This window comes from Musca autumnalis, unplaced genomic scaffold, assembly GCF_047663935.1.
Source record: "Musca autumnalis isolate F117 unplaced genomic scaffold, ASM4766393v1 scaffold_3, whole genome shotgun sequence".
In the NCBI taxonomy this organism is placed as follows: Eukaryota; Metazoa; Arthropoda; class Insecta; order Diptera; family Muscidae; genus Musca; species Musca autumnalis.
In genome coordinates this window covers 247,415,274-247,427,235 of record NW_027411866.1, presented here as the reverse complement: position 1 = coordinate 247,427,235, position 11,962 = coordinate 247,415,274, and the positions used below count along the sequence as shown (strand labels likewise).

The 11,962-nt window shown below is 35.5% G+C and overlaps 1 protein-coding gene across 10 annotated transcripts in view; it reads left to right on the top strand.

Annotated features, from left to right (window-relative positions):
* Nucleotides 1–1,379: 1,379 nt before the first annotated feature.
* Nucleotides 1,380–11,962, top strand: part of Nep1 (M13 family metallopeptidase neprilysin 1) — a 97,968-nt gene continuing 87,385 nt past the window's right edge. Inside the window, exons 1-2 of one of the 10 annotated variants that reach the window (XM_073977656.1) lie at nt 1,380–1,469; nt 1,564–1,852. The gene's annotated coding sequence lies outside the window, so the exon portion shown is untranslated. Of the gene's footprint in view, nt 2,240–11,962 lie in introns of all 10 variants that reach the window. The other 9 variants (XM_073977643.1, XM_073977658.1, XM_073977659.1 and 6 more) reach the window with 9 other exon arrangements.

Sequence of the window (11,962 nt, the reverse complement as noted above, 5' to 3'; positions counted from 1 at the left end):
TCCTCTCTCTCTCTCACGGTATGTAACATGGCGATCTAGCATTATTCGCTCACGCACGGCTTAATTTTTTTCTGGCACAACGGCCGATTTTGTGCGATCTTTACGACCTTCGTTTTGTTTTTGCGAGTGTCGGCCACGATTGAATTCATTAAACTAGTTTTTCATAGTGCCATATGATGGTCCTTTATCGACATACAAAGATTTAATTTTATGGATGCACTCTTACCGTGATAATCCACGTCGAATGTTGTGAAAAATTATAGGACGAAAATGTTCACAAGTGAATTACATTTTTTTTTCGCAAAGTGATTTGTTCAAGTCACTGTAAACAACACAACACATAGTCGTATGTCAAACTATACTGAGTACGTTTAGGCCAAAAACTGTCAAACTTTCCAAAAAAATGTGACATGACGCCCGGCGACCCTGCGTGTTGCCAGAAGGTTTTTAGTACCCCGCGTACACACAGCTCTTAATTATAAAACAGCATTCCGCAGCGAGGGCAGTGTTGTTACTCTCTTTGACAACAATCCTCTCTCCACCCAAAAAAATATGTTCTAACATAAAAAAATAGGTTGGTACGCAAACAAAAAAAATTGAGATATGTTACAAAATGTTGCAAACATATATTTGTTTGGATCCAAACATATATTTCTTTGCAATCAGTCCCAAACAAATATTTGTTTGGATCCAAACATATTTCTAACATATATTTTTCTGCGTGCAATATATGAAATCGTTCGAAAATATATATGGGAGCTATATCTAATTCCGATTTTCACCAAAAGCAATAGCGTTCGTGATTTGGCCCAAAAAAAAGACTTTCATAAATTTTTACCCGGTTGGAAAGCGATCTGTACTTTGATTACAAAAATATGTAGTTGGATTATCGTTTCCTTTTACATGTTACATACAAATGCACAAATACATCTTACCACAGTGTAGCGTAGGGTAAAAATTAATGTCCCTTTTCATTACCAACTATAGCTATTATTTTGAATTTTGAAGACGTCTCTAACCTCATGGCGGTGCACAGCCTAAGCGAAAGTTTTAAAAATATAACTTAATTTGATATCCATGATTCCAATAACAATAATTAAAATCATAAGAAAAGAGAACATACATAATATAATATCGCACATTCTCTTCAAAGGGCACAACAATACATATCTCTTCATTCATACAATTTCAGAGTAAAAAACCAAACAATTCATAACAAATCACTTTTATTGATTTCAGAGAGATTTGCAATTGTTTACATGTGCATGTCTGACGACAACGGCGACGACGACAACGATGATGACAACAACGACGCAGCCAACGAGCGCTGTCAACCAAAAAGGCAGGTAAAGTTCTTTTTAGCCAACTTAAAACCAGTTAGTCGTGTGCGAAATATCGGCGTGTTTGGACGTTCAAAATGCCATAATACCAAATACAAATAATCAGCAACGTGAACTGTCGCGAAACATGTATTGAAAAACGTTTTGAAATATTTGTGTTTTTAAGACCATTATTTATTAACGTTTATTTAATTTAGTATTTTTTTTATTTTACAACCCCAAGTCAATCAATCACTGTAGATAATTGTGGGTGTATTTTGGCCACTTCATTGTCCAGATGTTACGCTTTTGAAATATTCTAAGTCGCAAAATCCCAGTGTTATTTTGTTAGAAATTCTAACGCCCGCAATTAACCGCAAACACGAAAAAATCGTAACAGAAACAAAAAGTGAATTTGAAACCTTACCAAAATTGGAAAAACTGGATTAAATTGCAGCTCAAAAACAATAACAACATCAAAAAAATAATTAATCTCTCACACTGGATAACCCACATTGAAGCCTATAAACTTGGTAAAATATTGAATGTCGTGGTAATAAATCCCAACAAGTGCAACAACCATAGACGACAATATACTGAAAGTGACTGTGTGTAAGTGACCGACCGACCTAAAGGCATGCCTGTTTCAGCAAACAAACTCTAACATATGCTACAAATTATTAGCGCCAAAAAGTGTACTAAAGTTTTGCAGTTTGTTATTTTGTGTCATGGCAAGTTAATAAAAATGAAGAGCTTATACCGACCGTACCGGGCTATAAAGGCATAAATCAAATAATGCTATTAACTGTTGGAAGATATTGAATATAAAAAATGTTTAATTAAAATTGTGTTGTAAACACTTACCAATCGATATATTTTATGTGTACTACGAAGCTGTTATAACTTTGGGTGGGGTGTGTGTGTGCTTCTTTTAATAGGTCCTTTACGTTGAATTGATTTATTGCAGTAACTTTCATGTGTGCGAGTGTGAATGTTAGAATAACAATGTTGGCCATTCTGAGACCATATGGAAGTGCAGTTTCATCGAGTGAAAACATAAATAAATGCATTTTGCAATAAATATAATAAATCGGGGATGATATTTCTATCATATATCTAAGTCAGCGAGTAATTTAGGAGTGACACTCTTTTAGACACCGGTATTGGCAATCAGAACGAGGAAAGTTATGTATTATTAAGAAACTTATAATCAAACATTTCCATCGGGAAGATCCCGATATCAGGGTCTGAGGAAAGTCATTTGAAAATGACGATGACGCTTTTTTAATTCATTGAAATCCTAAACTGTCAATTGGGCTCCTCTAAATAAGAAGGAGGTTTACTGATAAGAAGTATATAATTTCTCACTTTGCTATGACTTACAAAGGAGGAACGAGTTTTAATGCTTGTTTCAGAATAAACTTCCAAAAGAACCTATATTTTAAACTGTTTCTTAATTTTCAATAACATGTTATAAGATATTATCTTACACTGGTCTTTCCAATACAGATTTGGCCTTTCCTCCTGACTGTCAAACATTTGCGAAACATGGAAACATGAAAATGTTTCAAAACTAAAAATATTAAAATCGGGGTTTAGCAAAAAATCGGTCCATTCTTTCGGGTAACTCTTCCACAAAGTCCAAACAATTTTTTATTCAGAAACCCTATTCAAGAATGGTGTTGAAATCGTTTAAGGCATTCCTTATGGTCGAAATTACAATGATGTTTATTTTTCGATGTGCAAGTACATACCTCTTCAGATAATGGTCGAAATCAGGGTGCACTAATTAGTCATTTGATGAACACAATTTGTTTAAACATGTTTCTTCAAAACGTACATCAAGTTCCTGGAAAGTTTAAATTTAGCTTATATGCTATTTAAGTACAGCTCGAGGTTCAAAATAACCTTTTAATATAATGTTTATACCTCAGCATTTATGCCAACGAGGCTATATACACTTTCATACGGGCAAAATGTGCCTAATCGAAATAATGTTTTTATACCCCAAGTATGTTTGGACGAAATATGTTTCAGAAAATTTGGAGTTGATTTAGCGATGTCCGTCGCTTTGATTTTTGTTGTAACAACTTGTGTTCACTGCCCTCCATGCGACGGTAATATATCTACCAGATATAGATCAGTAGTGCGATTCTCTAACTCATTTTTTGAGTTACCGACAAAAATCGATAAAAATAAAACGCATAACTATGAATGAAAAGTTTAAATAAAATTAGACAACACTCTTGCTATCGGTAAAACTTTACGAATACTTTCTTTTGGTCGCTAACTTACCGAATAATATCGTTAATTACCGAAATTATAAGCATTTTAATTTTACCGACATTTATCGTTAACCAAACAAATGTGTTAGAGAATCGCACTGCAGGTTCGAATATAGACTATATTTGTCCACTCCTTTGGGTACCTATCACACAAAATTTCGGATAAGGAATCTTTAAGCCCTGCTCTCGAATCACTTTGATTTTTGTTGAAGCGACTTGTATTCGCTGCCTTAATTACGATGGTAATAATTTTTTTAGGTGTAAGTCCATACTTCTTGGTAAAAAAGCCCGATAGTGGCCTATGGCACCATATGTAGTGGCGTCATATTTTGTCCAAACTTCTGTTTCAGTTCGAAGATGGGTAATACTGGTCCGCAACTTCCGATACTTCCCCCAATATTTAAAAAATGTCACTAAAATGGTATGCATGATATCTCTTGAACGGGGCTACCAATTTAGTTCAAACTTTGGATCTCCTAATATTTTGTCCAAATATAGTTTAAATTCTAAAATGGCACATATCGGTTCTCTCCTTAGGGTACCTTCCCCACAGAAGTTCAACATTTGTGTCTTTGTGCAGTTTAGGGTCTGTTCGAAGATCCTTTGGAAATGTATACCGATGCTGTTCTATGTGGTCCTGTTTACAGCTATATTATGTTTTCCGTGCACAAATCTATGCTTCCTGGCATACTGGTCCAAAAATTATATGATAAACAACTGAAATGACTAGTGGGCGCGATATCTATCGAAAAGATATGACTCATAAAATAAGATCCACTTCCATAATGGATTTTGTCGGAAAGGAATGAACATTTCTTTAAGTACCTTCTCCGCAATACTTTTAAACCTAAATCCTAATCCAGATATTTGTTTTCAAGTTTAAATGTCCAAAAAGGGCCACAAAATTCTGAAAAGACCCTAGATTCGCACATGAATTTTTCAATTCACATAGGCTGAAGATATATATCCTTCGGCAAGGCCGAATGATACTTTTTTACTTGTTTAGAATGTTTTTCGTTCGCAAATCCATAATTCCTGAGAGAATGACCCGAAAGCTCAAATAACCCTGCCGGTAGTTACTAAAATGAATGATAAACTCTTTTCGGGTCGTTTTGAAATTCCAATGGCGGGCCAAAACTCAAATCATGTTGTTATTTTAATAGCGGATATTTATTTGTTCTAGGGGAAGCCAATTCCTTCCAAAGCATTGGTCGGAAAAAGTAGTATAATATTATATACATAATATTAAGGGCCAAACCTTCGTATACCTCCCGCACAAAAGTGTAGTAAAGTCCAAGTTTTGTCTTCAGATAGCATATGTGGACTTTATTACAATGATATAATTTTATTCTCCATACTTCTCTCTATCTATAATGGTCAGAAAGTTCGAATAACGTCCGTTAAACTATGCCGAGGTTGTTGTAAGCCAGCTCGTCGTTCATACGACACACAATGTTGTCACCAATTGTTAATTTCTATATGGGATTCAATAGTTAACATATCAAAACTAAGGAAACCAAAAAATAGGTCGGAATAATATAAGGAGAGCGCGCGGCGTGCTCCTAAAGACGATTTTTTTGCAAATTTCTGGAGAAAGAAATAGCTATTTCTCGGAAACTATAAGAGATATTGTGTTCATTATTTGACGTTTACACATAGTGAGCTATTTTTTACACAGTTACTAAATTTTAGTGAAATTCCAAATTTTAGGGAACAAGGTTTGATATTCGCAGAAAGATGTCCGAGAGTGTCCTCCGTCCCTTTAACACATTTTTAATGTATTGAAATTACATGGGTAAAAATGTGTGTCTTTCCATACCGTTTCCCATATTAATTACAGTTTTTTTACACAAATGGAAATTTTTTATATCAGTTACATTGGATTTATGAAAACCCAAGAAGTATTTTGTTTTAATTTTTGAACAAATTGTACATTAAAAATATATTTATACCCTACACCACTATGTGGAAAGGGTATTATAAGTTTGTTTTGGTAAAAATTCATGTAACACCGCGAAATACTCGTCGGAGACCCCCAATGTGGTATACCAATATTCATATCTCGGCGAAATAAAGCGATTTTGAGATGTGTGTCCGTCCGTCCATCCGTGTGTCCGTCTGTCCATTATAAATTGTAATCAAACTCCAGGCCGCAATTATGGACCGATCGTCACGAAATTTGGTATGGAGGTCGGTTTCACATCAGAATAGATCGCTATTTTAATTGGTGATGATCGTGAAATATTTAGGGGGTGAAATGGACCAAAAACATAATTTTTATCCGATTTTGTAGCTGCTCTGTAGGTCGCAATAATAGTCCGATCGCCTCGAAATTTTAAATAAGGTAAGAGTATATGACATAGAAGAAGCATGCAATTTATGATGGCGCTCAGATAATATTTAGAGGGATAAATGGACCACAACTGTAGTGTGAAAATTGTGAAAATTTTTAATATATAGCTTATATCATTTTTTCTGGAAGAGGCATTCCGGGCAAGTAAGCTATACTTGGAAGAGGAACGCTTGAAATTTCTACTGATTTATTTGTTTGTAGTATTATCATAAACACGCTAGAGTTCGCAATTATAGCTGAATAATCACAATTTTCACAATTTAGCAGGAGGTAAAAGTTTAGGTAGAAGAAGATGCTTACAATTTTGGATGATGATCTGATATTATTTAGCGGGTGAAATTGACCATTACTTTTGTATGAAAAATACAAAAAAAATATTTTTGGTCTATATTTTATTTCCGGGAGGGCATATGCCGGCAATGTAGACTACATATGGAAATAGAACTATTGATCTTCCCCCTGATGCAAATTGCAATCACGTGTCTGCTAGATAACGGGCCTACTGCTTAATATATAATGTGTTTTGTGTAGAGAACTACATTTTCCTATTCCCAGTTTTTGCATTATTGCATATTACATGGTGCCCTAACGATGTAATTGTCCAATTGGATTTTTATACATACATTGCAGCATGGGTCGCTTTGCCACCTTTTTGCAAAACGATTCCCCAGCCAGGCAAAATCAAATTTTCAACGGTGGCAAAATATCCTTCATTAAGGTTTGCGACATTTTCTGAGTATTTCAGCCATATAAAACTTCTCTACAAGTTGTGTCTTAGGGCACGTTTTTCGGACTCGGAGATAAGCTGTGGGTCCCATATCATTGAGCGAATATGAATCGAGGTACACTCACTCATTGATATGAGAGAAGTCTCCCTTGTCCCTTCTGAGATGTTCGTGAAACAAATATTATATTATTATTTAAGCTTGGTGTGAATCCACAAAGTTATTTCTTACAATAAGTTTATATGTTCCATAAAGAAATTTTTTTTGTGAAAAGCTAATTCCCAGTGGTAAAGCTGTAGGGCATCACATGGTCGGCCCCGTCCGACTAAGCCTTGGCTTACTTGTTTTTATTTGAATTGTACGGACGGGTATCTCAGCTTTGTATTGCGTTACCAAAATTGGTGAAATGCTTGTAATGTTTAAAAATATCCTTGGTTATCCCAAATTCCAATTTATGAAAATTTATTTCCATGTCAGCTTCTGTTGGACATGTTTGAAGGAGGGATCTTAATAATGCAACTAAACCATCTAGTTTTAAATTAATACAAAATGTGCCAGTTATGGTAAAATATCAGAGTTAAGGCAAAAGGCGTTCAGATATGACAATTTTAATATTTTAAAGTTTTTACTTTAGTGATAAATACCTCTGCTTCTATTTGGTGTATTAAAGACATGTAAAATGCTAACCAAAAAGACCAGGAAAGCTTTCAATCAATACCAAGTAGATGTCGACAGTAGTCAAATATAAAATTAAATATTAATTATTTTGGTTTCGTTCGCCTTAAATCATTTGGTATAAACGCCAGATAGGCGAAAACTTTGGTATCTCCAAAAAGAAATGTTTACGAGTGAAAAGCTTATGCACAGGGGTAGTGGTGTAGGGTATCACATAGTCGGCCTATTTCCGATTATAGTCTTTGTTCACTTGTTTGAAATACATAAAAGTGATATTAAGTTCTAATAAAAGGACGTTAAAAACGACGATGACCCTTTTTTATTCACTGAAATACTAAACTGTCAATTGGGCTCCTCTAAATTATCTCTAAATAAGAAGGAGGTTTACTGATAAGTGGTATATAATTTCTCACTTTGCTATGACTTACATAGAAGGACCGAGTCTTATGTTTGTTTCAGAATAAACTTCCAAAAGAACCTATCTTTAAGGTGCTTCTTAATTTCCAATGACTTATTTTAAGATATCATGTTATACTTGGTCTTTCCAATACAGATTTGCCCTTTCCTTCTGACTGTCAAACATTTGCGAAACATGGAGAAAATGGGTCAAAACTAAAAATATTAAAATCGAGGTTTAGCAAAAAATATGTAAGCAATAAATAACAAGTAAAAAAGTATCAGTCGGCTTTGCCGACATAGATATACCCTCAGCCTATGTGAATTAAAACCAGCATCTACGGACAGATCGACACAATTGTTGAACTTTTGTGGGGCAGGTAACGTAAAGAGAAGATCGATATCAGACATTTTAGAAGTTAAACTAAATTTGGATTTGGCCTATACTATACACATGGTGAAATTTCTACCAGACTTAGATGAGGTTCTAATATGGACTCTATCGGTCCACTCCTTCGGGTACCTCCCACACAAAATTTCGGAAAAGTTCAGTTTAAGGCTTGCTCTCGAATCGCTTTGATTTTTGTTATATAAACTTGTTTTCACTGCCCCCCATACGACGGTACAAGATTCATCAAGAGCAAGCGTATATTTCCTGAGAAAATAGCCTGAAAGGTGCAAAAAACCCTATGACACCGTATGTAGTGGTTGGAGCGCAAGATAACTTTTGAATGGATCTGCCGATTTGGCCTTCGTATTATTTTGTCCAAACTTAGTTTAAATTCGAAGATAAGCATTATAGGTCCAATCCTGCAGGTACGTTCAGTTCAAAAATGTTCGGAAAAATTTTGCGCACGATAACTCTGGAATGGAGTGACCGATTTGGTCCATACTTTAAACATCCTAATATATCTACCAGATAAAGATCAGGTTCGAATATGGACTATATTGTGCACTCCTTCGGCTACTTTCCACACAAAATGTCGTATAAGTTCGCTTTTGGACCTCTAGTCACTTTGAAGCAACTTGCATTCGCTGCCTCAAATACGACGGTAAAAGTTTTTTCAGGGCCAAGTCCATACTTCTTGAGAAAACAGCCTAAAAGTTGTAAAAAAACCCCTATGGCACCATATGTAGTGGCTGGAGCGCACAATAATTCTCCAACGGATAAACCAATTCGATGCAAAATTTGGCAGTCGTAATATTTTGCGCAAAAATTAAAGCAAGTTCTAAGATGGGCCATATCGGTACACTCCTTCGTGTACCTCCCACGCAAAAGTTCTAAACTTTTTGCAAAAATGGTGCTCACGATAACTCTCGAAGGCTGTAACCAAGTTGATCCATACTTTGCACATCGTAATATTTCTACAAGACATAGATCCGGTTAGAATATGGATTTTATGGACACAACATTTCGGAAAATTGCAGTTTAGGACCTCCTCTCGACTTGTTTTGATTTTTCTTGCAACAGGTTGCACACAAGGCCCCTATTTTTAAATGGTTTTATTTAGCTCACCCCGTTTGTTTGGGTCAAATTCAGTAATTCAAATTTCACACTCTTCCTGTCAACAGATTAATCTGAAATTTTGTATACACTTTGGATGTTGGTGACAATACAATTATATTTATTCATTATCATTATAAATCCAAATATATATATATATATATTTTGTCCAAACTTAGTTTCAGTTCGATGATGGGCAATACCGGTCGACAACTTCCAGTACTTCCCCCCAAAATTTAAAAAATTTCACTAAAATGGTATGCACGATACACTTTCCTGAACGGGGTAACCACTTTCGATCTACTAATATGATGTCCAAATTTACTTTAACTGCGAATATGGCCCTTATTGGTCCTTAAGGTACCTCCACCGCAAAAGTTCAACATTTTTGTTTAAGTGCAGTTTAGGGTCTGTTCGAAGTTCTTTTGGAAATGTATACCGATGCTATTGATTATGGTCCTGTTTAAAGCGATATTACGTTTTCCGTAGACAAGTTCATGCTTCCTGACATACTGGTCCAAATATTATACGATGAGCCATTGAAAGATATGATTTCCAAAATAAGATCCACTTTCTTAATGGACTATGTCGGTCCATTCCTTCAAGTTCAACTTTAATCCTAATCCACATTTTTGTCTGTAGTTCAAATGTTCAAAATTCTGAAAAGACCCTAAATACATTCGATCTGTCCGTAGATGACAGTTTCAATTCACATAGGCTGAGGGTATATCTCTGTCGGCAAAGCCGACTGCTACTTTCTTAATTATTTTTTTTTAAACAAGTTGTTTCAATTCTCACAGACTGAGGGTATACCTCTGTCGGCAAACCCAACTGATACTTTTTTAGTTGTTTCTTCTTCATTTAAAGTCTCTCCCATTAATTCCCCGAACACATATGGAAATAATTCCTTTGACCTTTTAACTTACTTCCGAATAGTGTCAAGCAAAAATACAAAGAATTCCCCGAGCCTTAACACTTTATAAAACACAAAGAAACTTCCAGACATCATCACGAGGATGAATGCAAAGGAACAACAAGAAATTGCATTTTCCGTTCCTTGCACATATTCGGAATGTGTTGCAAAAGTGTTCGTATGTTCGCTCTTCGTTCGTTCTTCCTTCGTACATGATACTACCTACCACTTCAATTTATAAAAGTTTTAAATTTTTAACTTAATTTCCGTTTGCATGATAACAAAATCATGTGCAGAAACATAGATTTTTTTTGTTCGACAGAATGTTTGATGTCACAACTGAAGGCAGTAGGCAGTTGTGGGCTTTAAAATAGCAGCGACCAGAAATAATGCCCAATGGATATAATGCCCAAAATGAATCGTGGCCATTATGACCGGTCTAAACGGTCATAAGGCCCAAAAATAATTTTGAGTGTTATGTCAGGTCGCCTTTGATTTGTAATAGAATTTTTTCCTGAGTGGGTATAGGGTGTTAATGTTCGGGGATAATGTTTTAAAGTTAATGGATAACCAATATTGGTGAATTATACGTTATGGACCTTAGCCCCTTTGTGACAAGGAAACCAAGTTCCCCAGAGAAATGTCAGGTTCTTGTCCTGTCATATTAATCTGGCGGCCTCACCCACAATTATACCAAAACCGACCCTTATTATTCTCTCTGTGTAATATGCATCCACAAGCCCTGTTACGTAGGTATTTAGCTACGTGACATTTTATCGGTTAGCCATAAAACCGCGCATTAGTTAATATTTCTGTTTTTTTAGTTGCGGGAAACTTATAAGGGATCGAAATAAAACATTTCATTGAACACAACTGTTTGAACGACGTAAAGATATTACGATAAATATGACCTTCTTGTTTAGAGATAGTGTCATAAATTCCAAAGTTGTGAGCTTCTATGACAGGCATGTCTACACAAATATGCACATACATACATATACCCAGAGTGTATGTGTGTGTGTTTGTTTTTTCCTTTAAGATATGTGAGTCCTGTTTTTAATAAAACTCTATTGTGCATGCACTTAGTTATGTGAAATAGTGGACAAACGCACACGCACACACACACTCTCAACCATGCCGACATAACCAGGAAGAGGCATTATTATCATTCCATGTGAATCTTAAGTTGTTGTTGTTTCTTGTTGGTGTTGCTGCTGTTCTTGTTGTAATTACATCCAAGCGGAAAAAAAAGACTTATTGTTGTGAGTGCCAGTCAGTCACCGAGTCAATTCATATGCGAAGACAAATGGCAAAGGCAGCAGCTACAACAAAAATAAAGTTGAGCCTTACTCTTTAGCACAAAATAAGGACAAGAAGTGTCCTGATGCTTTATTAAAGGAAATATGCCTTTAAAACATATTCGACTGCTTCGAGGTGTTGCCATTTCAGAATCTATTTTCCTACCAATGTTTATGAACACATTCCACCAAATCTTTTCTCCAACATGTAGTATCTCCCTCACAAATTGGAAAATGTACACAGTGGACCGATATGACCCATCTCCGAATTTGATCTTAGTTTGGACAACATATTAGCTGGGGCAAAGTTTGAATCAATCCTTTTGATACGTTCAAAAGTTAAAGTGAGCACCAGCAGAGCTAAGTCGACTCCAAATTGTCGGAAACGGATTTCGTCAAAATCATATTTGGGGTCCAAAACCGTTATTTCCATGAGGCATATTTTTAAAAGTATCATGGTGTATATACAACCTCTTCGACTGAAAGGCTGAGTC